This window comes from Saccopteryx leptura, chromosome 9, assembly GCF_036850995.1.
Source record: "Saccopteryx leptura isolate mSacLep1 chromosome 9, mSacLep1_pri_phased_curated, whole genome shotgun sequence".
Classification (NCBI taxonomy): Eukaryota; Metazoa; Chordata; class Mammalia; order Chiroptera; family Emballonuridae; genus Saccopteryx; species Saccopteryx leptura.
The window spans coordinates 24,129,663-24,155,620 of record NC_089511.1 but is presented as its reverse complement, the minus strand read 5'-3'; the positions used below and the strand labels follow the sequence as shown (position 1 = coordinate 24,155,620).

The 25,958-nt window shown below is 41.1% G+C and overlaps 1 protein-coding gene and 1 pseudogene across 2 annotated transcripts in view; both read left to right on the top strand.

Annotated features, from left to right (window-relative positions):
* Window positions 1-25,958, top strand: part of GLG1 (golgi glycoprotein 1) — a 160,196-nt gene that overhangs the window by 64,458 nt on the left and 69,780 nt on the right. The window lies entirely within an intron of this gene.
* LOC136381342 (STING ER exit protein pseudogene) lies at window positions 14,267-14,899 on the top strand (annotated as a pseudogene).

Here is a 25,958-nt window from a genome sequence, read left to right as displayed (position 1 = left end):
ACTGGTGAGATGAATGCTGCAGCCAGCAGCTACCCCTTGGCCTCTGGGTACGTGGGTGACTTGCATTTGAATGTCACCAAGGCCATGCAATACAAAAAATTGATGCTTCTCATTTTTCTTCCTTCCTGTCTGTCTCTCTCTATGTCTGTCTGTCTCTCTGTCTCTCAATAAAAAAAATAAATAAACCAACATAAAGTTGTCCTCATAAAACAAATAGGTCTATAACTTCATTCAGAAGTTCTCTCTCTCTTTTCCCCTTCAGATCTAATTTATTGGTGTTTATTTGTGATGAGCAGTTTCTCCTGGGAGAATTGGATTTAAATGCATAATGGTAATGAATTCCTTTAGAGGTATGCAGAGGAACTCCAGAAATTTACTTTTTTTTTTGAGATTTTATTTATTTTAGAGGGGGGAGAGAGAGAAAGAGAAGGGAGAGAGAGAAGAGGTGAGGAGTAAGAAGTGTCAACTCCCATATGTGCCTTGACCAGGCAAGTCCAGGATCTTGAACAGGCCACCTCAGCATTCTAGATCAACGCTCTATCCACTGTGCCACTACAGGTCAGGCAAACCCCAGAAATTTAATTCTTTTTTCCCCCCTAGCTATGTATTTCTTGATAATCTTTTTCTTTCCCATCCTAGTTCTTTTTCATCAAGAAATCAAAATTAGTGGACTTAATTTCTGAGACTAGTCCTCTATTTCTTGTCCTGTCAGCTTGAAGTTATTGCACAGTTTTGGTCTTAATTTGGGACTATATTAGAGAATTAATGTTAAATTTTAATTGCTTGAAAAATAGACCAGAAAGGAAAAAAATTGGGAGAAGCACTTATTTCATTGTGACCTCAGTGACTGACAGTTTGTTTGCCTTTGGAAACCTAGAGATCAGATAGAATTTCTGTCAACCACGTAACAAATGTATATAGAATGCTACTGTATGTTTCTGGTATTATGGTAGCTCAGCCTGTAATTACTGCCTTTTTGGATCTCCCTTAAGTATAATTTAAGAAGAAGAAAAATTCTTCCCAGAGATGATAACGTTCTTGTGATCAACCAAGGATTTATTTCATTAGGTTTCTAATATTTTCAGAAAGAATTTCAGTATATAACTCGGAGCTGAAGTTATATCAACAGTTATTTGTGCCATTGCCTGCTCTGTGATGCCATGTAAGAATAAAGAATATAGATTTGAAATTCTTATTCAATTTCAGTTGAATAAGGTGTTCCAAATATTTTTAGAATGGCAGAGCTGCAAAAGCTTGCTGTGAATCAGAATCTCATTCAGAAACTGATATTGAATATCAACTTTCAGACTTTCACTTTTTCATTCTGAATTATTCTTTTCTAAAAAAACACAAGTTTAAGCTGTCATTCATGGATGAAGTAAATTCTTTATATGTATCACAAGAATACAGCTTTTGGTATCAGACAATTTGAATGATTCTTCTGTTTGGAAGTAAATATTTTTCACAGATGTAAACTGTTGTGAGCTGGGAATTCTGCTATTGGGATTGTCAGAGGGTTTCAGAAAGGTATGCCTCTAATTTTGAAAATTAGGTTTAAAATATGTGTTTTTCCTTTTTCACCATAGTTCAAATTCAGGCATTCTAATGGCAGAGGATGGGATTAATGATTGGCTTCTCCTAAACCATTGCATGAGTTAACTGGTAGAATAGGAATTGGAATGAACAATTGCATAGTCTTACCCAGTCAGCTGCTTTCCTCATTATGCAGAAAGAAAACTATGAAAAAATTTTTTTGTCATAAATGGAAACAGTCCCTACCCTTAAGCCAGTGTACAGATGCAAGACACTTTTGTTGTATCTGATCTATTTTGGTGGCAATTAATTATGTAAGCTCTATATACTTAATCTAAATTCTAAGGCAATGGTTATTAGTCATCTTTGGAAAAAGAATCTTCTGTTTGTTTTTTCTGTTTTGGTTTTTCTGATATTTTTAGAGAGGATTAGAATTATATTAAATAAACTTTTGGTGAAACGGAACAGGTTGAGGAAGTAACTTAACATTTATAGGAATTATTTTTGTTTTTAATTGTGGTACTACCACCTTCAAGGGGATAGAGGAATAAAATAAAGCTAGAAGAGCTTAGACATTTTTAATGGCCCCAGAATGAACTAATAGGAAGCAGTTTTAAGCCAGGGAAGTCAACTTTCTAACACAATGTTTCCTTGTTCTAAAAGCAGGGACAATTTTAGTAACCAGTTGAATAAGTTTATTTTGTAAGTCATGAATATTAAAATCATTTGTTCATTGTTAAGCCTTGTAGAAAGAAATTATTAATATATTTATATTCACTTTTCTCTCTTTTTTTTTTTTAGTAAGAGAGAGGGACAGACAGGGACAGACAGACAGTAAAGGAGATGAGAAGCATCAGTTCTTCATTCTTAGTTGTTCATTGATTGCTTTCTCATATGTGCCTTGACTTGGGGGGCTGCAGCAGACTGAGTAACCATTTGCTCAAGCCAGCGACCATGGGGTCATGTCTGTGATCCCACGCTCAAGTCGGCAACCCCATGCTCAAGCTGGTGAGCCCATGCTCAAGCAGAATGAGCCTGCGCTCAAGCCAGCAATCTTGGAGTTTAAAACCGGGATTCTCTACGTCCCAAGCTGATGCTCTATCCACTACGCCATCGCCTAGTCAGACTTACTTCTTTCTTTTCAAACTTTTTTCTTTTTAATTTTATTTATTCATTTTTAGAGAGGAGAGAGACAGAGAGGGAGAGAGAGGAGAGAGAGACAGAGAGAGAGAAGGGGGGAGGAGCTGGAATCATCAACTCCCATATGTGCCTTGACCAGGCAAGCCCAGGGTTTCGAACTGGCGACCTCAGCATTTCCAGGTCGACGCTTTATCCACTGAGCCACCACAGGTCTCTTTTCAAACTTTATTAACTTGCTCTTAGACCAGAATTATCCAATTTATTTTATGTTTTAAAATGTGTCTTTGGCCTGACCTGTGGTGGCACAGTGGATTGACCTGGAACACTGAGGTTGCTGGTTCGATATCCTGGGCTTGCTCCATCAAGGCACGTACGAGAAGCAACTACTACAAGTTGGTGCTTCCCTCTCCTCTGCCCCTTTCTCTCTCCTCTCTTTAAAATCAATAAATAAAATCTTTATAAAAAAGAAAGAAGGAAAGAAAGAGATGAAGAATTGATGCTTCTCATCTCCCTTTATGATCTGTCTGTCCCTATCTGTCCCTCTCTCTGACTCTCTCTCTCTGCCTCTGTCAAAAAAAGAGAAAGAAAGAAACTACCAGAGATAAATGTTTTGTTTTGTTTTTAATAGCCTGACTGGTGGTGATGCAGTGGATAGACAGAGTGTTGACACGGGACCTCAGGTTCGAAACCCTGAGGTCGCTGACTTGAGCATGGACATGATTCCATGGTCACTGACTTGAGCCCAAAGGTTGTTGGCTTGAGCAAGGCATCAACTGGCTCAACTGAACCCCCCGAGTCAAGGCACGTATGAGAGACAATCAGTGAACAACTAAAAGTGATGCAACTACGGATTGATGCTTTTTCTCTCTCTCCCTCATCCCCTAACCCCCACCCCCTTGCTTTAAAAAAATGTATATTTTTAGGTAAAGTTTAAAAAATTCTGGCTAAGGTTTTGTTTTTTTGGTTTTTTTAGTGTCTTAATTATATAAAATATTCTAAACTATCGCAGTGTGAGTTATGTCCTAAATTTTTATTTTAAAAATCTGTCCTCCCTGGCCGGTTGGCTCAGTGGTAGAGCATCGGCCTAGCGTGCGGAGGACCTGGGTTCAATTCCCGGCCAGGGCACACAGGAGAAGCGCCCATTTGCTTCTCCACCCCTCCACCGCGCTTTCCTCTCTGTCTCTCTCTTCCCCTCCCGCAGCCAAGGCTCCATTGGAGCAAAAGATGGCCCAGGCGCTGGGGATGGCTCTGTGGCCTCTGCCTCAGGCGCTAGAGTGGCTCTGGTCGCAACATGGCGACGCCCAGGATGGGCAGAGCATCGCCCCCTGGTGGGCAGAGCATCACCCCTGGTGGGCGTGCCGGGTGGATCCCGGTCGGGCGCATGCAGGAGTCTGTCTGACTGTCTCTCCCTGTTTCCAGCTTCAGAAAAATGAAAAAAAAAAAAAAAAAATCTGTCCTGCCTGACCAGGTGGTGGCACAGTCGATAGAGCATCGGACTGGGATGCAGAGAACCCAGGTTCGAGACCCCGAGGTCGCCAGCTTGAGTGCGGGCTCATCTGGTTTGAGCGAAGCTCACCAGCTTGGACCCAAGGTCACTGGCTCAAGCAAGGGGTTACTCGGTCTGCTGTAGCCCCATGGTCAAGGCACATGTGAGAAAACAATCAATGAACAACTAAGGTGTCGCAACGAAAAACCGATGATTGATGCTTCTCATCTCTCTCTGTTCCTGTCTGTCTGTCCCTATCTATCCCTCTCTCTCTCTCTGTCTCTATATTAAAAAAAAAAAATCTTTCCTGAAGCACATAAATTGACTTGTGTTTATGCTTCTGAATCCTTTGTGTTGATGGTAGAGCTGACCACCCATGCGTTGGAAGAGTTCTCACCAAAAGACTCAGAAGAGTAAGCTTCTTTGTGTGTACAGTACTGTTTACAACCTAGGTGTGTAAACTGTCTTTGTTGCATTTTGTGGACTTTATGTAGTATATATTAGAGATAGGGTGTATCTCACATAAATGCAAGCAACCTTTTTTCTTGCTTCCTGAGGTGAAAATAAGGAACATAATCTACATAAACAAGGGTTAAGTTCCTATAGCACCTCACCAACATTATAACGAAATGACAGCAAATGAAACAGTGTTATTCTAGTACCTGTTGTATGGCCTTTTTGGTGAATTTCCTACAAAACATTTTATAAATGTTAGCCACTTAAAGACTAAATAATAATGCCACTCTTGTAACATAGGCACCAAAACTGACTAGGGGACTGGGCAATGGAGAACAAAGGTTTTATCCCTTTAGAGCTGTGTGCCGGCCATGGCTGGGAACCAAGTTGATAGACTTGTCCAAGATGGTTTCCCTTGAGGCTACAGGGGAATTTAGGCTAGGCATTTCATAGAATATTTGACTTTGTTTCCTTTCCCCATAAATTAGGTCAAAATACTCCCCACCGGCATCATCAAACTGGATAGATTTCTGTGTTAACTTCTAGGAAGAAAAAATGAGTGTGGAAGGTAACTCCTCCTGCTGACAGTATGCTTTCATGCTGGTGAGTTACTCCCAGAGAAATTCATTCATTCACAATGGGGAAATGAGGCAGAGTCCTTGCAAGGCCATGGTTGGATTTTAAAATGCTTGTTATTACAAAACAGTTTTATGTTTCTTGAATATTTGGGCAGTCCCAAAAAGGAAATTGATGAAAAGGTTGACTGAACTCTATGTGTGAAAAGAAATAATCTCTAAAATCCTTTTGATGATGATCTGTTTCCTACAGTTTATAGCTATGTCTATTAAAATAGAGAGGAATATGGGAAAAGAGTTAACAGTGTTTCTTATAATAAAGTACATGTTTTTTTGTAATTTACATTCTTTATAAATTGTAAGGTGTGTAAAACCATAGTCTAATGTGTGCCCTTTTGCCATAATGATATTTTTAATTTAATAACTAGATTACAGTAGTCCCCCATTATCCATGGTTTTGCTTTCCAAGGTTTCAGTTACTTCCGGACAACTGTGCTGCTGAAAATACTAAAAGAAAATCCCAGAAATAAACAATTTATAAGTTTTAGATTGCATGCTGTTCTGACTAGTGTGATGAAATCTCAGTGCCGCTCCATGTTGTCCACCCAGGTGTAAATCATCCCTTTGTTCAGCATATCCACTCTGTGTTTGCTACTTGTCTGTTAGTTATCTTGATTATCTGATCAAACTTCATGGTATTGCTGTGCTTGTGTTCAAGTCACCCTTGTTTTACTTAATAATGGCCCCAAAGTGCGAGAGTAGTGATGGTAGCAATTTCGGTGTGCCAAAGAGAAGCTGTAATGTGCTGCTTTTAAGTGAAAAGATGAGTCTAGTATAATAAGACATTTTGAGAAACCATATTCACGTAACTTTTATTATAGTATATTGTTATTATTGTTTAAGTTATTGTTAGTAATCTCTTACTGTGCTTAATTTATAAAACTCTATCGTAGGTATGGATGTATGTATGTACAGAAACAAAGTAGTGTATGTAGGGTTTGGTACCATGGTTTCAGGCAGCCACTGGGGGGTCTTGCAACATACTCCCATGGATTAGGGTGGACTACTGTACTATATCTTTGGCTTATTATTATTTTTTTTGTATTTTTCCGAAGCTGGAAATGGGGAGAGACAGTCAGACAGACTCCCGCATGCGCCCGACCCAGATCCACCTGGCACGCCCACCATGGGCGACGCTCTGCCCACCAGGGGGCGATGCTCTGCCCCTCCGGGGTGTTGCTCTGTTGCGACCAGAGCCACTCTAGCACCTGGGGCAGAGGCCAAGGAGCCATCCCCAGCGCCCGGGCTATCTTTGCTCCAATGGAGCCTCGGCTGCGGGAGGGGAAGAGAGAGACAGAGAGGAAGGAGAGGGGGAGGGGTGGAGAAGCAGATGGGCGTTTCTCCTGTGTGCCCTGGCCGGGAATCAAACCCGGGACTTCTGCACGCCAGGCCGACGCTCTACCACTGAGCCAACCGGCCAGGGCCTGGCTTTTTTTTTTTTTTTTTTTTAATAGTAAGAGGAGGGGAGATAGAGAAAGCACTCCCACATGCACGCCATCCGGGATCCCTCATCTTGGGCCAGTGCTGGAATCAACCAAACTATCCTCAACACTCGGGATTGATGCTACAACCAGTTGAGCCACTAGCAGCAAGAGGGAAAAAGAGAGAGAAGGGGAGAGTGAGAGGAAGAGAAGCAGATGGTTGCTTCTCATGTGTGCCCTGACTAGAGATCAAACTCAGGACATATACATGCTGGGCTGATGCTCTATCTACTGAGCAAACTGGCCAAGGCGAGGGTAATTTCATTTTAAGAATATAAGACAGCATTGATGAAGATGGCGATGGAGTAGGCGGACATACCAACTCCCACCTCCCAGAACCAAAGTGGATTACAAACTAATTTTAAGAACTATCATCTGGAAAAACTAACTTTGGACTAAACTAAGAGGACTTTTCAGCCAAGGAACACTGAAGAAGCCACACCAAGACTGGTAGGAAAAGCGGAAACTGGAGAGGGCTGCCCAGCTCCCTGGAGCGAACGGCAGCCGGGAGAGACTCGCGTGGCGGGAAGTGAGTTTAGCACAGAGGGGAGGGTCCTGAGTCCCAGGAACAAAGACCTAGCCTGCAGCCCCAGAGCCTAGAAGAGGCGTATGGACAGTATTTAGCTGAAAACAAGTCAAGATACTGTTTGTGAGAAAGAGACTGATTTCTCAGACCCAAGATTCTTCTTAAAGGGACTGCGCAGAACACCTCTCTCACAACCACTCACCCAGAGCTCTGGGGGTCAGGTAGAGAGGAGAGGACCGGAGTAACAGGAGGAGAGTGTAATCTAGGAGGCACAGGGAGAAACATTTTGGGAGACAGCCACCCTAACCCCTGGACAAGTCACTCCCCAAATCTGAAGTGAATATTTCCCCCAGAAACAGCAATACCAGCAAAGGGAAACAGGACACCAGCCAAACAAGCTCTCCCTAGGTACTCAGAGCAGAGTCGCTTAGAAGGAGGGAGCTTTCAGGAATACAGTAGTGAGTGTTAGGGTCTGAGCTGCAGCGCCCCCACCCACACGGCTGTGGGCTCGCCGGAGGGTGGGCGGCGGCGGGACACAGAAGCGCGGTTCTTTCGGCAGGGCGGAAGCCAGGTGGCCACCACTGGGCCCAAGTGTGAGCTCAGTCTTGCCCAGCTGTGGAGAAGGGGGCGTGCAAAAGTGGTCAAGCCCAGCTTTGGGCCACCTGTAATCCAGCCTGCAGGGGAAGGGCAGGAACCCCGGAAGGGGTGGAGACCAACCCTTGAGCAAGGGCACAGGAGTGCAGCACTGCCCTGCCTGCGGAACTGAGGCTTGTGGCCTGACTTGGGAGCCAGCTCCTCCCACAGGGGTGGAGCCAAAAACCAAGAACAGGCAGAGTCCTGCTACTGAGCATGGGCACGCAGTCCCGCCTTGCCTGTGGAGCCAAGGCTTGCAGCCGTTCCACGAGCGGGCTCTTCCTGCAAGAGCGAGGCGAAAGCCTGGAAACAGGCGGAGACCTGCAGCTGAGCAAAGGTGCTTGTCACTGCCCTCAGGGCTGAGCATAATGCCACCCATGGGGGCGGGGCGAATGCCAAGGCCACCAAGGCTTGTACACCCGAGCACGTGATCACAGCCACCCCGTGAAGGAGAGGTGGAAACCACAGCAATAGCCCCAGTGGGCAGGCACTGGCAATGCCCATACCCAAACACCCTAGGCAGCAACAGCAGAGGGGGTGGTGGGCCTGCAGACAGACCATACCTAGGGAACAGAGGCCACACCCAGTGGACTCCAGTGGCCAAGACCTTCTTTTACACAGAGAAGATGAGAAGGCAGAGAAATGCAACACAAATGAATCAAGAGAAATCCCCAGAAAAGGACCTGAATGAATCAGATATAACCAAATAACCAGATGCAGAGTTTAAAATAAAGATTGTTAGGATGCTCAAAGATATTAGAACAACAATAGATGGTCATTACGAACACCTAAATAGAGATAGCAAATATAAAAAAGGACATTGAAATAATAAAAAAGAATCAGTCAGAAATGACAAACACAATATCAGAAATGAAGAACACAGTGGAAGGAATTAAAAGCAGGATGGATGAAGCTGAGAATCAAATCAGCAAGTTAGAGGACACGATAAATAAAGGCATGGAAGCAGAGCAAAAAAAATAAAAGAGACTCAAAAAGTCTGAGGAAACTCTTAAGAGAGCTCAGTGACAACATGAAGAGAAATAACATCCGCATCAGGGGTTCCTGAAGAAGAAGAGAAAGAACAAGGGATAAGACTTTGTTCAAGCATATCATAGCTGAAAACTGCCCTCCGTTAAGGCAGGAAAACATCTCACATGTTCAGGAAGCACAGAGAACTCCATTAAAGAGAAACCCAAAGAAATCAACACCAAAACACATCATAATTAAAATACCAAAGCTGCCTGACCTGTGGTGGCGCAGTGGAGAAAGCGTCGACCTGGAAATGCTGAGGTCGCTGGTTCGAAACCCTGGGCTTGCCTGGTCAAGGCACATATGGGAGTTGATGCTTTCAGCTCCTCCCCCCTTCTCTCTCTCTGTCTTTCTCTCTCCTCTCTCTCTCTCTCTCTCTCCTCTCTGAAAACGAATAAATTAAAAAAAAAAAACCCCAATAAAATAAAATACCAAAGCTAAGTAATAAAAAGAAAATATTAAAAGCTGCTAGAGAAAAAAAGAAAAAGACTATCACCTACAATGGAGCCCCCATAAGGATGACTTCCGACTTCTTAACAGTAACACTTGAGGCCAGAAGGGAATGGCAAGAAATATTCAAAGTAATGCAGAACAATAGCCTACAACCAAGACTACTTTATCCAGCAAAGCTATCATTTAAAATTGAAGGAGAAATAAAAAGCTTTCCAGACCAAAAAAATACCTCAAGGAATTCACTACAACCAAACCAAGGCTGCAAGAAATGCTAAGGGGCCTGTTGTAAACAGATCAAAGGAGAAAAAGAATATGGCAAAAGAGGAATACAATTTTAAAGAATAAAATGGCAACAAACAATTACATATCAGTAATAACCTTAAATGTAAATAGATTAAATGATCCGATCAAAAGACATAGGGAAGCTGCATGGATAAGGAAACAGGACCCATACATATGCTGTCTACAAGAGACACACCTTAAAACAAAAGATGCACATAGACTGAAGATAAAAGGATGGAAAAAATATTTCACGCAAATGGAAATGAAAAAAAGCTGGGGTAGCAATACTTATATCAGACAAAGTGGACTTTAAAACAAAGACTATAGTAAGAGATAAAGAAGGTCACTACATAGTGATAAAGGGAGCAATCCAACAGGAAGATATAACCGTTATAAATATAGGAGCACCTAAATATATAAAGCAGACTTTGATGGATTTAAAGGGTGAGATCAACAGCAATACTATAATAGTAGGGATTTCAATACCCCACTAACATCACTAGATAGATCCTCAAGAAAGAAAATTAACAAAGAAACAGCAGACTTAAAGGACATACTAGATCAACTCGATTTAATAGATATCTTCAGAACCTTTCACCCTAAAGCAGCAGAATATACATTCTTTTCAAGTGCTCATGGTACATTCTCTAGAATAGACCACATATTAGAGCACAAAAGCGGTCTCCACAAATTTAAGAAGATTGAAATCATATCAAGCACTTTCAATGGCATGAAACTAGAAATCAACCACAACAGAAAAACTGAAAAATACTCAAGCACTTGGAAACTAAATAGCAAGTTATTAAATAAAGAATGGGTAAACAATGAGATCAAAGAAGAAGTTAAAAAATTCCTAGAAACGAACGATAATGAGCATATATCAACTCAAAATTTATGGGACATTGAAAAAGCAGTCTTGAGAGGGAAGTTCATATAGCATTACAGGCATACCTCAAGAAGCTAGAAAAAGGTCAAATAAACAACTTGACCCTACATCTAAAAGAACAGCAAGTAAAGCCTAGAGCTAGGAGAAGGAAGGAAATAATAAAGATCAGAGCAGAATAAATTACATAGAGGCTAAAGAAACAATACAGAGGATCAATGAAACCAGGAGCTGGTTCTTTGAAAAGGTAAACAAGATCGATGAACCTTTAACCAGACTCACCAAGAAAAAAAGAGAGAGGACTCAAATAAATAAAATTAGAAACGAGAGTAGAGAAATAACAACTGACACAACAGAAATACAAAATATTTTAAGAAAATACTATGAAGAACTGTACACCAAAAAACTAGACAACCTAGATGAAATGGACAAATTCCTTGAAACATATAATCTTCCAAAAATTAATCTGGAAGAATCAGAAAACCTAAACAGACCAATTACAACAAATGAGATTGAAACAGTTATCAAAAAACTCCCAAAAAAGAAAAGTCCTGGGCCTGATGGCTCCACAAGTGAATTCTACCAAATAATCAAAGAGGAACTAACTCCTATCCTTCTCAAGCTATTTCAAAAAATTCAAGAGGAAGGGAGACTTCCAAGCTTCTTTTATGAGGCGAGCATAATTCTGATTCCAAAACCAGGCAAAGACAACACAAAGAAAGAAAATTATAGGCCAATATCCCTGATGAATTTAGATGCTAAAATCCTCAACAAAATATTAGCAACCGGATCCAGCAATATATGAAAAAAATCATACACCAGGATCAAGTGGGATTTATTCTTGGGAGGCAAAGCTGGTACAATATTCGCAAATCAATCATTGTGATTCATCATATAAACAAAAGGAAGGAGAGAAACCACATGATAATTTCAATAGATGCAGAAAAAGCATTTGATAAAATCTAGCACCCATTCATGATCAAAACTCTGAGCAAAGTGGGAATACAGGGAACATACCTCAACATGATATAGGCCATCTATGACAAACCCACTGCCAACATCATAGTCAATGGGCAAAAATTAAAAGCAATCCCCTTAAGATCAGGAACAAGGCAGGGGTGCCCCCTTTCACCACTCTTATTCAACATAGTTCTGGAAGTCCTAGCCACAGCAATCAGACAAGAAAAAGAAATAAAAGGCATCCAAATTGGAAAAGAAGAAGTAAAACTATCATTTGCAGATGATATGATATTGTGTATTGAAAACCCTAAAGTTGCAGTCAAAAAACTACTAGACCTGATAAATGAATTCAGCAAGGTGGCAGGATATAAAGTTAATACTCAGAAATCAGAGGCATTTTTATACACTAACAATGAACTGTCAGAAAGAGAAATTAAGGAATCAATCCCCTTTACCATTGCAACCAAAAAAATAAAGTACCTAGGAATAAATTTAACCAGGGAGATTAAAGACTTGTACTCAGAAAATGATAAAACATTGATAAAAGAAATCAGGGAAGATACAAACAAGTGAAAGCATATACCGTGCTCATGGTTAGGAAGAATATCATTAAAATGTCTATATTGGCCCTGGCCGGTTGGCTCAGCGGTAGAGCTTCGGCCTAGCGTGCGGAGGACCCGGGTTCGATTCCCGGCCAGGGCACACAGGAGAAGCGCCCATTTGCTTCTCCACCCCTCTGCCGCGCTTTCCTCTCTGTCTCTCTCTTCCCCTCCCACAGCCAAGGCTCCATTGGAGCAAAGATGGCCCGAGCGCTGGGGATGGCTCTGTGGCCTCTGCCTCAGGCGCTAGAGTGGCTCTGGTCACAACATGGCGACGCCCAGGATGGGCAGAGCGTAGCCCCATGGTGGGCGTGCCGGGTGGATCCCGGTCGGGCGCATGCGGGTGTTCTGTCTGACTGTTTCTCCCTGTTCCCAGCTTCAGAAAAATGAAAAAAAAAAAAGAGTCTATATTACCCAAAGCAATTTATAATTCAATGCAATACCAATTAAAATATCAATGATTTACTTCAAAGATACAGAACACATATTACAAAAATTTATATGGAACCAAAAGAGAACATGAATAGCCTCAGCTATCTTGAAAAGGAAGAATAAAGTGGGAGGTATCACACTTCCTGATATCAAGTTATATTATAAGGCCATTGTACTCAAAACAGCCTGCTACTGGCATAAGAACAGGCATATAGATCAATGGAACAGAACTGAGAACCCAGAAATAAACCCACCCCTTTATGGACAACTGATATTTGACAGAGGAGGTAAGAGCATACATTGGAGTAAAGACAGCCTCTTCAACAAATGGTGTTGGGAAAATTGGACAGCTACCTGCAAAAAAATGAAACTAGACTACCAACTTACACCATTCACAAAAATAAACTCAAAATGGATAAAAGACTTAAATGTAAGCTGTGAAACCATAAGCATCTTAGAAGAAAACATAGGCAGTAAGCTCTCTGACATTTCTCGCAGCAATATATTTGCTGATTTATCTCCACAGGCAAGTGAAATAAGAGACAAGGTAAACAAATGGGACTATATCAAACTAAAAAGCTTTGCACAGCTAAAGACAATAAGAACAGAATAAAAAGACAAACTACACAATGGGAGAATATATTTGACAATACGTCTGATAAGGGATTAATAACCAAAATTTATAAAGAACTTGTAAAACTTAATACCAGGAAGACAAACAATCCAATCCAAAAATGGGCAAAAGACATGAATAGACACTTCTCCAAAGAGGACATACAGATGGCCGATAGGCATATGAAAAAATGCTCAACATCACTAATCATTAGAGAAATGCAAATTAAAACCACAATGAGATATCACCTCACACCAGTCAGAGTGGCGCTCATCAACAAAACCACACAGAATAAGTGCTGGCGAGGATGTGGAGAAAAGAGAACCCTCCTGCACTGCTGGTGGGAATGCAAACTGGTGCAGCCACTGTGGAAAATAGTATGGAGATTCCTCAAAAAATTAAAAATCGAAATGCCTTTTGACCCAGCTATCCACACTGTTAGGAATATACCCCAAGAACACCATAGCACTGTTTGAAAAGAAGAAATGCACCCCCATGTTTATGGCAGCATTGTTCACAATAGCGAAGACCTGGAAACAGCCCAAGTGTCCATCAGCGGACGAGTGGATTAAAAAGCCTTGGTACATATATACTATGGAATACTACTCAGCCATAAGAAATGATGACATCGGATCATTTACAACAACATGGATGAACCTTGATAACATTATACTGAATGAAATAAATCAGAAAAAAACAACTATATGATTCCATACATAGGTGGGACATAAAAATGAGACTCAGAGACATGGACAAGAGTGTGGGGGTTACGGGGCAGGCGTTGGAAAAGGAGCGGGTTGGGGGAGGGGAGGGGCTCAAAGAAAACCAGTTAGAAGGTGATGGAAGACAATTGGTCTTTGGGTGGTGGGAATACAGCATAAGCAAATATCAAAATAACCTAGAGCTGTTTTCTCTGAACATATGTACCCTGATTTATCAATGTCACCCCATTAAAATTAATAAAAAAAAAGAATATAAGACAGGTAAGTTTTGACCTCAACATAGCCCTAAGAATCAGGGATAAATGGACCCTAATTTTTAGGGTCTTGCCTATCATCTTTACCCCTTTTAAAACTATTCAATATATAAGTAACTGTACGTTATTCTTGGCTGCTCCTTTGAGCTATGCCTAGAGTAGCGTCCTGGTCAGTAGTCTCCTCCAGCACCTGGGACTGAGAGGAATATGACAATGACAAGAAGCCTCTGCATATCTACTGTTTTGCAGCCAGATGGTCCTGGTCTATAAGAGAAATTGCCCATCAGGCCCCGGCATCTGTCCTGTGTAGTTGATGGTGCCAAATACACCCACAAGTTTTGTAACACAGAAGATGAGGAGCTATCTTTGGAGCCCTAAAGTCATTGAATGACAGAAGAGGAGAAAGTATACTGTGTGGGCTGCTGCTCTTCTACCAGTCCCAGTAGAAAAATGCTCTCGTGACCTTCATTGTGAATGTAGCAGTAGTGAGGGCTGGCCGGGGTTTGGGGAAAACAAATATATATACTCAGAAACAAGAGCCTCTGATGACTAAAGATACCAAAGACATGGACAGGTTCAGCTTTGTCAGTGTGTCTACTATTTGTGAAGAAGAGGAGACTCAGGGTAGGGAAGTTGCTGACATTTATGCACAGAATACCAAAGTGATTGAATAACAGCTGGAGCTCAAGGACTTGAGCAGAAGGAGTCTGCAAGAGCTGGCTGAACTGGAAACCAAGAAAGCGAAAATGAAGGGGACCTTGACTGACAACCAGTTCAAATGATCAGGCCCTTTCTCTGAACCCAGACCAGAGGCAAACATTTAGATCAGGAGGAAAGGAACGTTATCTTGACTATGTGGACTGGTTTCTACCTTTATGCCCCAGCAGAAGGCTTTACATTGCTTCCCATTGATTCTGCTACATTCACTGAGGTCTTTGAGTCCATCTGACCTGCTTTCTAGACATGGATTTTTTGAAATCTTTATGTATTTAAGTCTTCTGTATTATTTTTGTCCATTTAATGTAAACTTTTTAAGCTTCTTCAGCTTTTAGAGTCTCTATGAATGATCAGTACTTGAGTGTTTCTATACTGCTCACAAAAATTAGGGGACAGTATAATCTTTATTATATGCGGCTTAAGTGTCTGTCTGTTGCCGATAGCTTATTGGTTGCTTGTGTAACTGTACTAGCCAATGGGGTGAAGTTGCCACGGCTGAATGCAAATTGAGCGGGTCAAGGGGAAGGTGAACATTTGTTTGCATTGGCAATCATCTGCTTTTGAAACAATTTAAGGCTGAACGCAAATTGAGCATGTCAGGTCGAAGGTGAACATTTGTTTGCATTGGCAATCATCTGTTTTACATAAAAACTACGTCTTAACGTAATTTCTTTTAAGAATGCCTCCTAGAAAATACAGCACTGAAGAGGAGAGAAAAGGAGCTAAAGCTGCACAAAAATGGCTTTCTCGACAAAAAGAAACCACTGAGCAGTGAAAGACAAGGTTTGCTTCAGTCGCAGAGCAAATGCATCTTTCTCGGCAAAATGAGACTGATGAGCATAGAGAAACAAGGCTTGCCTCAGATGCAAGACAAAAAAGCCTGTCTCGACAAAATGAGTCCCTTGAACAAAGGCAGGAGAGAAATGCAAAAAAAACGACGGAGTAATGCTGACCGAAACGCAAAAAGGATTAAAACATATTTAAACCACCTTTATTTATTGAGCTAGCGGTGGCTCTTAAGAAATGTACCGCCAGTGGTTTCCTTCATTGCACTCTACTTTAAGCAATTAAGCAAGTAGAAGGGGGAAACCCCGTGGGGCACTAAGCAAAGGGGTGTCCTCGCCGCCTGCCCTGGGTAATTCAGTTTGAATTAGCAGACACCTTTGCACAAATCATTTTAATTACAATTTATAATATCTAGAACAGCGGTCATTTCGTATGACTGCCGGGCTTTCTAGTTTCTTAAATAGCTGTTCTTATGCCTTCTTTAAAGTTAAAATGTTTACAGGTTAAAAAGAGGAAGACATAACTGTACAGTATTTCCCTGCTGCTATCCCATCACCCATTGGGGAAGTCCATAGGTAAATAACAGTAAATTAAATCCTTGTTCTCTACACTGTGTTTAGTATAACATTAATTTGGATTAGGAACCATTGGGCCAGTGTTCAGATTTTATTAAAACTTTGTAGTTTGGCCCTGGCCGGTTGGCTCAGTGGTAGAGCGTCGACCTGGCGTGCAGAAGTCCCGGGTTTGATTCCCGGCCAAGGCACACAGGAGAAGCGCCCATCTGCTTCTCCACCCCTCCCCATCTCCTTCCTCTCTGTCTCTCTCTTCCCCTCCCGCAGCCGAGGCTCCATTGGAGCAAAGATGGCCCGGGCGCTGGGGATGGCTCCTTGGCCTCTGCCCCAGGCGCTAGAGTGGCTTTGGTTGCGGCAGAGCGATGCCCCGGAGGGGCAGAACATCGCCCCCTGGTGGGCAGAGCGTCGCCCCCTGGTGGGCGTGCCGGATGGATCCCGGTTGGGCGCATGCGGGAGTCTGTCTGACTGTCTCTCCCCGTTTCTAGCTTTGGGGGGGGGGGAACTTTGTAGTTATCCCATCACATATTAGGCGATGCCAAATAAAAAAACCTAAGAGTGGTAACTATAGGTTCTTCACTATCTCACTCAAGTCCTGCCCTCTGCCCAGAATGTGCCTTTCCAACTCACAGCCCTCATCTTGTCTTCCTCAACATACACAGCATTACAGCATCAAATCACAACCTCCTTTTAAGGTTCAACTCAAATGTACTCTCCTCCATTAGACTTTCTGATTTCCTTTCTGTCATCTGGCTCCTAAGGGATGGTGTTACTTTTTTCATTCTTGAAAATATCAGGCCCTCCCATATGCCCACAAACTTCACATTAAGCTTTGTATGATGCTTAGGTACAGACTTGTGTTTTATTTCCTTTATCACAGTTTACTTGAGAGGTAGCATCTGGAATCTCTGTCTCATACCTTTTGGTATTCTCCTACTAAACCTGTATATCTTTCTTGAAAAGATGGATGAATGCTAAAGAATATACAAAAGAACAGCTCTGGTCCTGGCCCATTGGCTCAGTGGTAGAGCATTGGCCCGGCATGTGGATGTTCCAGGTTCAGTTCCCGGTCAGGGCATCCAGGAGAAGTGCCCAGCTGCTTCTCTATCTCTTTCCCTTCTCTTTCTCTCTCTTTTCTTCTCCCACAGCCGTTGCTCGATTGACTCAAGCTCATCAGCCCTGGTGCTGAGGATGGCTCAGTAGAGCCTTCGTGTCTGGTGCTAAAAACAGCTCAGTTTCGAGCATGGCCCCAGATGGTAGAGCATTGGCCCCAGACAGGGGTTGCCAGGTGGATCCAGGTCAGGACATGTGCAGGGCTCTGTCTCTCTATCTCCCCCGCCTCTCACTTAGGAAAAAGAAAAAAAAGAAAAGCTCTTCAGTGAATCAGAACATTGTTGAAGGGCACAAAGCTCATGTTGATCACTGTCCTTTTGGTAAAAATACTTAGAAGCTATTTCTGGGTACAAATAAAAATTAATTCTGAGTCCAGAATAAGGCACTAAAAGGAACTTAATTATGACTAAGAGTTCAGATTCACTTTATAATTGTTCAGGGAAAGTTTATCAAGACTAAAAGACTGTGTTTATCTAACATTGTTAACTATATTATATTGACTTTGCTTTTTTGGTGGGCAGGTAGTTTGGGCCAAGTTAATAAATGGTTTGTTTATATAGTTTACCAGGTTCTTCATGAATAAACTCCCAGAAGAATTTACTTAATACTGCAGCAGAATGTCTCTAATCAGAAGACATTGATTTGTTGCCCAGCCTTCAGATTTTTGCAAGGCCATGAAAGTACTGATGATACTATTGATGTTTTCTGTTTGTTTTCTCCCCTGTGCTTAATAAACAGAACCTGTTGTGTTTAATAAACAGAACTTAAGTTAGTACTAGGTATGATCTGGTGGGTAGTTCAACTTCAGTTGAAGTGTCTAAAATGTTCTATATTTTAGACATAATCCAACTCCCAAGAATTTTTGTTTCAGTAACTGGGACAACTTCCAAGTTAGTTTTGTGAATCCTTTAATATCTCCTGCCAGACTCATTAATTCAGTTTGTTTACCTTGGGAAAAGCATAGTTCCAGACTCTTATTTATACTTTCTGTACAAACCATCCCCTTCAATGAATGTGGTGGTTCAACATTCAGACTCAAGCTTTTCAGTAATTTATCCTGAAACCTGTTTGCTGTGACTTTGACAGCAGAAAATGATTAAGATGAAGAAGGAAACCAAAATTATAATATGTAAATTACCAACATTAAAAGATGTGGAATTCAAGAAATATTTCTGTTTTTATATTCCACATCTCAGATTTTAAGACTCAAAGCTGAAAAGAATCTCAACCAGCTCTGGCCTTACAGCTCAGTTGGTTAGAACATCATGCCGAAGTGCAGAGGTTGCCAGTTTGATCCCAGATCAGAGCACATATAGGAACAGCTTGATATTCCTGTCTCTCTCTCTCTCTCTCACTAAAATCAATAAAAATAATTAATTATTTTTAAAAAGGAATCTCAACCAACCTGACCTGTGATGGCGCAGTAGATAGAGAGCATTTGTCCTGGAATGCTGAGTTTGCTGGTTCAAGGCTGTGGACTTGACCTGTCAAGAGGCAACTATGAGCTGATGTTTCCTGCTCTTCCCCTGCCTTTCTCTCTCTCCTCTCTCTAAAATCAATAAATCTTAAAAAAAAAACACACCACAAATAAAACCCCTCAACTGGCCACAGATCAGTTGAAGTGCAAAACATCAGCCCCAGACAAGTGTTGCCTGGTGGATCCCAGTTGGGGCACATGTGGGTGTTTGTCTCTCTATCTCCCCTCCTCTCACTTAAATTTAAAAAATAAAATTAAATAAAAAGAATCAATCATTTTAGATCACTGTTTTTTAATCTTTTCTTATGGATCTTACTGAGATTATCATGACAGCTATGGATTCTCTTGTCAGAAAAATATACTCGCATACAAAAGTTTGTTTAGATTTAAGATATTCTCACTCCTAGTCTGTTCACAGATCCTAGGTGAAAGAAATCCCTGTTCTAGTTCCAAGCCTGTCCTCAGGGGTCAGGAGAAGTTATGTGACCCATCCACAAGCACTCCTCTAGCTGACCGCTTCTATTCATCTATTGTTCTTCCACCATTCTGTTTCTGTCCTTAAAACCAGTTATGAATTTACAAAACTTAAAGAAAGGACTAGGAGTTTTAAGTTTAAAATCAACTGTTTCAGCTTTGGTTTACCCATCTAGGAGATTAAAGTACAGTAAGACACAACATTTTTTAAAATTTTTATTGATTTTATAAAGAAACGAAGAGAGAAGCATTGATTCATTGTTCCACTTATTTATGCATTCATTGGTTGATTCTTTTATGTGCCCTGACAGGGGATCGAACCCACAACTTCAGCATGTTGAGACGACACTCTTTAACTACCTGAGCTACCTAGCCAGGGGCCCCAAAATATTTAAATCATTGATTTAGAAAAGCCAGAGAACTAAGAAAAGTTTTTTTTTATTATTTGCTGTGGTTATTCAAGGGCTAATCCAAGATCCCTAGTTGATGTAGGCTGCTTACATATAAATTCATCATACGTCTGTCAAATCACAAGTAGTGATTTTCAACCTTTCTCCTCTCATGGCACACATAAACTGATTACTAAAATTGTGCAGTACACCAAAGAATATATTTTTTTCCTATCTGACAGAAATATAGGTATAATTTTGATTCATTCACATAGGATGGGTTTTGTTGCCTGTTGTCATTTTTTTATTTGACTAAGGGAAAAGAGGTCAGTGCCCCTGACTAAACAGTCAAATATTACGTGTTTTAAAATTTTTTGCCGGCACACCAGTTGAAAATTGCTGCTCTAGAGCACTAGTTCTGTTTATTCGTCCTGTCTACCTTTCTTTTTCTTGTACCTCCGAAAGTTTCCACCCCCCCACACACAATTACTGTGCTCATCCTGACTTACCGAGCCTTTTGGAGGAGGTACCAAGTGGAAAACATCACAGTAAGTGTAAGTTGCCACTTACTCTCATTAGCTAACTCTGGTTTTGTTGTCTCCTAGGAATGTACCTGTCATCGCATTACTCAGTTTCTCTGTATTTTAATATCTTCATCTATAAAATTGAACATATTACCATTTATCTTACAGCCATCATGTTGTAAAAATAAATGTAGCACCGGTTCAAATAAGCGACAACTTTCACTATTTCCTGCTAACATCTGTCACATTCTTTTTTTTTTTTTTTTTTTTTTGGTAACAGACAGAGATAGAGAGAGGGACAGACAGACAGGAAGGGAGAGAGATGAGAAGCATCAATTCCTCATTGCGACACCTTAGTTGTTCATTGATTGCTTTCTTATGTGTGCCTTGACTGGGGGCTATAGCAGACCGAGTGACCCCTTGCTCGAGCCAGCGACCTTGGGCTCAAGCTGGTGAGCCTTGCTCAAACCAGATGAGCCCACGCTCAAGCCAGAGACCTCAGGGTTTCAAACCTGGGCTCTCCTCATCCCAGTCCAATGCTGTATCTACTGCGCCACCACCTGGTCAGGCCGTCACATTCTTGATTGGAGCTAGGCGGGTGTGGCCCTGTACTCAGTGCTTATCTCCTTTGCAGTATTGTTGGATCATTTATTCAGCATTAACAAAGTTTCTTCATTTTAGTCACTGCTGTGTTGGGTTGGGGGATATGTCATGTTCTCATTTTCGTCTCTCATAATTTCTTTATTGATACTAATAGCAACTTAAGCCATCTTTTCTACAATATTTGGTCATTAAATTAACAGAAAACTAGTTATGAAGCTTTATATAAAATTTTCTGCTCTTAGTTTTTTATTGTTAAGATGACAATTATTTTATTTCCAATAAGGAAATACTTGATATAAGAGATTCTTCTTTTTGAAGTCCAAGTTTCTATCTCTAAAGTGATAGAGAACAGCTAAAATGGGGCAAAGCTGAGCTTCTGATTTGATGCTTACACAGGCCAAGAGCCACCACTTTGTCTCTGATTTGAAGGGGTGGGGGTAGAACTTGTAATATGATAAGAAAAATTTCAGCTCTTAATCCTTGATCTTGATTATGTTCTTATTATTTGAAAATATTAAGCTTACCCTTAGTAGTTATGTAGTTATTCATAATATGTTAATTATTCCAACATAGACATTATAAAAAATTAAAATGTAAATTAGGATGAGGTTTTTTTTTTCTTTTCATTTTTTTAGAGAGGAGAGGGAGAGACAGAGAGAGAAAGAGGAGAGACAGAGAAAGAGAAGAGGGGGAGGAGCTGGAAGCATCAACTCCCATATGTGCCTTGACCAGGCAAGCCCAGGGTTTCGAACCGGCGACCTCAGCATTTCCAGGTCGACGCTTTATCCACTGCGCCACCACAGGTCAGGCTAGGATGAGTTTTTTTTTTTGTTTTTTTTCTGAAGCTGGAAACAGGGAGAGACAGTCAGACAGACTCCCGCATGCGCCCGACCGGGATCCACCCGGCACGCCCACCAGGGGTGACGCTCTGCCCACCAGGGGGCGATGCTCTGCCCATCCTGGGCGTCGCCATGTTGCGACCAGAGCCACTCTAGCGCCTGGGGCAGAGGCCACAGAGCCATCCCCAGCGCCCGGGCCATCTTTGCTCCAATGGAGCCTTGGCTGCGGGAGGGGAAGAGAGAGACAGAGAGGAAGGCGTGGCGGAGGGGTGGAGAAGCAAATAGGCGCTTCTCCTGTGTGCCCTGGCCGGGAATCGAACCCGGGTCCTCCGCACGCTAGGCCGACGCTCTACCGCTGAGCCAACCGGCCAGGGCTAGGATGAGTTTTTTTAAGGGAGGTTCTATTCTTTTCTTCCTGAGCACTGGGGGCTCATCTAACTTGCATTGTCTTTGGAAATCATTCTTTTGTCTAATCCTTTGGACCCAGCTCAAGCCCTGACTCCTGTTTAATATACTGCTTACAAAAATGAGGGAGTATTTCAAAATGAATATGAAGCTATAAATATCCCCTAATTTTTGTGAGCACTGTAGCTTACACCATTTCATTTCTAAAACTGAATTATAAAGTACCCAAGGTTAGAGACAATGTCTTATCTTCTGTATCCAACAACAATGCTTAGCACAGTTTTGTGTACATCGTAACTATTCAGTACTGTATGTACTTGTTGGTTCATTTAGTGGAGTCATTTCAGAGTAGCATTTCATTGATTATTAACAAAAGGGAAAAAACATCCTTAGCCCTATTCTACCTTAGCAGTTACGGATTTTATTTCTCATATTATTCATCTAGTATGAGTAAGGATAATCAAGTCTATCTCCATTTACAATTTTGTGGAAATAGATATACTATGTCTAATGATTAAATGATTTGATTGAGGTATCACAGGAATACCCATTTGAGAACACCTATATCAGCACCCACATCTGTTTCTGTTTCTTAAGATTTCTGTCTTTGCCCTGGCTGGATAGCTTGGTTGGTGAGAGCATCATCCAGATATCCAGAGGTTGCCGGTTTGATCCCTGGCCAGGGCACATACAGAAACAGGGTGATGTTTCTGTCTCTCCCCCTCCCTACCTGTCTCTCTAAAAATAAATAAATAATTAAAAATTTCTATCTTTTAGTGTCTTACCAAATAATGGCTGAGTGCTAACCCATAGCATTTTCTTTTTCTACTTTCTGTATAGTTAATTTGTGATGGTGTTATACATGCTCCCTCTGTTTGAGTGTACTGCTTTTATATTTTATATCTTGCAGATTTCTGTTCTGATCCGGTGAATTTCAACCAGTGTGCTGCAAAAATTTTAAAGTGTGCAGTAATACTGAACTGTTCAGCCAGTGGCGCTGACCTCTTTTTCCCTCAAATAGAAAAAAAATGTCAACAGCCAACACAATAGCTGTCTGGTGTGAATGAATCAAAATTATACCTTTTTTTTTTTTTTTTTTTTTTGGTCAGATAAGCAAAAAGTATATTTTTTGGGTGTGCTGCAGAATTTTAGTAATTAGTTTATGTGTGCCATAAGATGTAAAAGGTTGAAGATTGCTGTTCTGGGCCAATATTATCTCCTTTGATTGTAAAAGCCCTTTTAAATTTTTGAAATTAGGCCCTGGCTGGTTGGCTCAGCGGTAGAGCGTTGGCCTGGCGTGCGGGGGACCCAGGTTCGATTCCCGGCCAGGGCATATAGGAGAAGCACCCATTTGCTTCTCCACCCCCACCCCCTCCTTCCTCTCTGTCTCTCTCTTCCCCTCCTGCAGCCAAGGCTCCATTGGAGCAAAGATGGCCCGGGCACTGGGGATGGCTCCTTGGCCTATGCCCCAGGCGCTAGAGTGGCTCTGGTCACGGCAGAGCGTCGCCCCCTGGTGGGCAGAGCGTTGCCCCTGGTGGGCGTGCTGGGTGGATCCCGGTCAGGCGCATGCGGGAGTCTGTCTGACCGTCTCTCCTTGTTTCCAGCTTCAGAAAAATACAAAAAAAATAAATTTTTTTTTGAAATTAATTATTTGCAATTTATAAACTGATGGAAAATGATTTGACTTTGGGTGATGGGTATACAACATAATCAACAGTTCAAATGCTATAAAAATGTTTACCTGAAACATGTACTCTTTATTTATCAATGTCACCATATTAAAGTTAATTTTATAAATAAAATTAAAAAATTAAAATTATTTGCAATTAACTTAGAAATCGTAGCTATTCAGTTGTATGATTATCAGTGTGTTAACATCATAACCTTGTTGTTATGATATTTCTATAGTCATCTTCTTATTCTCAGTAGAGAAACTAAATCTAGAACAAAAAAAATAAGAAGTTTATTGTCAACTGCAAATCAGAATAACAAAATAGATGAAAGCCAAATGCTGGTCTCCCAGTTTAGAGTTCTTTGGTGTCTTTGTGAATTACATCATTCTTTCATAAAAAGTACACTACTTTGTACTTACCAATAAAATTCACTAAATTAGATCACTGTTACCAATTGCAATGTAAAGGTGTTGGAATTTGCCTGACAGATGTATCAGTCACCTTTTTGTTTCAAAATTTCAAGGGCTTATAATGATAAATATTTCTTTTTCTTGCTCATGGCTGTGCAGGTCAGTTGGGATGGTTCTGCTCTGGGCTAGGGGTTAGATTAGGTCTGCTCCATTTATCTTCTTGTACCAGCAGCATCCTGGACATGTTCTTCTCAAGAGTGCGAGAGTACAAGTCAAACCACCCAAGCACATTCAAAGTCTATGCTTCTATTATGTCTGGTAAAATCCCATTAGCTAAGGCAAGTCAGTGAGTGGCCTAGGCTAACGTCAGTGGAGCAGGTTTTATGTGTGCTCACTCCACAGCAGGAGGCTGTGCAGAGTTACAGGGCAAAGGATCTGGATATCAAATCATATTAAAGAGTGAAAAACTGATGGAAATAATTCAGTCTACCACTGTAGGGAAGCATGCCATTAAAACAATCATAAATGTGCTACTATAGGTTCTTTTGGACTGTAAAAATGACAACACTATTTTTCCATAGGTAACATATCTTATTTGACTACCTTATTTTGAAAATTCTCCAATGATCTGAATTTCTTTCAAGAATACCTCTTTAAAGTTATTTTTTAGTAGAAATAAATATGAGTAGAAATGATAGCAATATTAGTTGCCTTCCATGCTTTGTTTGAAAAAGAAGTAGAATTGCTGATTGAAAAAATTTAAGGGAGGGATTAAAGGGGGATAAAGTAGAAAACTGCCTAAACAGAAAGCATTCTTGTTAGTAAGCTTAATATAAATTAAGCACTTGGAATTGAAGTAGAGAGACAGAGTTAAGTTGGATTAATTCTTAGTGTGAAGGTTGATTTCAGAAATGCAGAAAGGCACTGCAGAAAAGACATTAAAAATATCTATTGTTATTTAGACAAGTAGGGGTATAGTTCAGAAGTGCTATGTTATAATTGTATGATTAGCAATTTATTTTTTTTTAAAGATTTTATTTATTCATTTTTATTGGAGAGAGAGAGAGAGAGAGAGGGAGGGAGGAAAGAGATAGAGAGAACAGGGGGAGGAGCAGGAAGCATCAACTCCCATATGTGCCTTGACCAGGCAAGCCCAGGGTTTTGAACCGGCAACCTCAGCATTCCAGGTCAACGCTTTATCCACTGCGCCACCACAGGTCAGGCTGATTAGCAATTTATTAAAAGCAGTATTAAATAACATTTTTTTTATTAAGTAAGAGGAAAAGAGACAGAGATACAGACTCCCACATTTGCTGGACTGGGATCCACCTGGCAAGCCCCCTACCAGCTGATGCTCTTCCTATTTTGGGATGTTGCTTGGCAACCAAGCTATTTTTAGTGTCTGAGGTAGTCAGCTTACTGGAACCAATGGAGCCATGGCTGCAGGAGGGGAAGAGAGAGAGAGATAGAATGGGGAGGTAGAGAGATGGAGAAGCTGATGGCTGCTTCTCTTGTGTTCCGTGACCAGGAATCAAACCTGGGACATCTATATACCAGGCTGATACTCTACCACTGAGCCAACTGGCCAGGGCCAATATTTTCTTATTAAGTACAAAAATGAGTTTTTATATTAGTATTGATGCCTACTAAATCCTGCAGTGGAATTAGTAGTTCCCTAGAAGCTTTTTTCTTCTTGCAGTGATGCTAGGTGTGACTGCTCAGTTTGTTAATATTTATTATTTTCTTTTTGCCTTATATTTATTCTTAAATAGAAAATTTTTATTTTGAAAATGACACCTTTTACAACCTACATTAGTAATATTTCATAGAAGACATACAGAATTCACTTTGAGCAGGTTGGA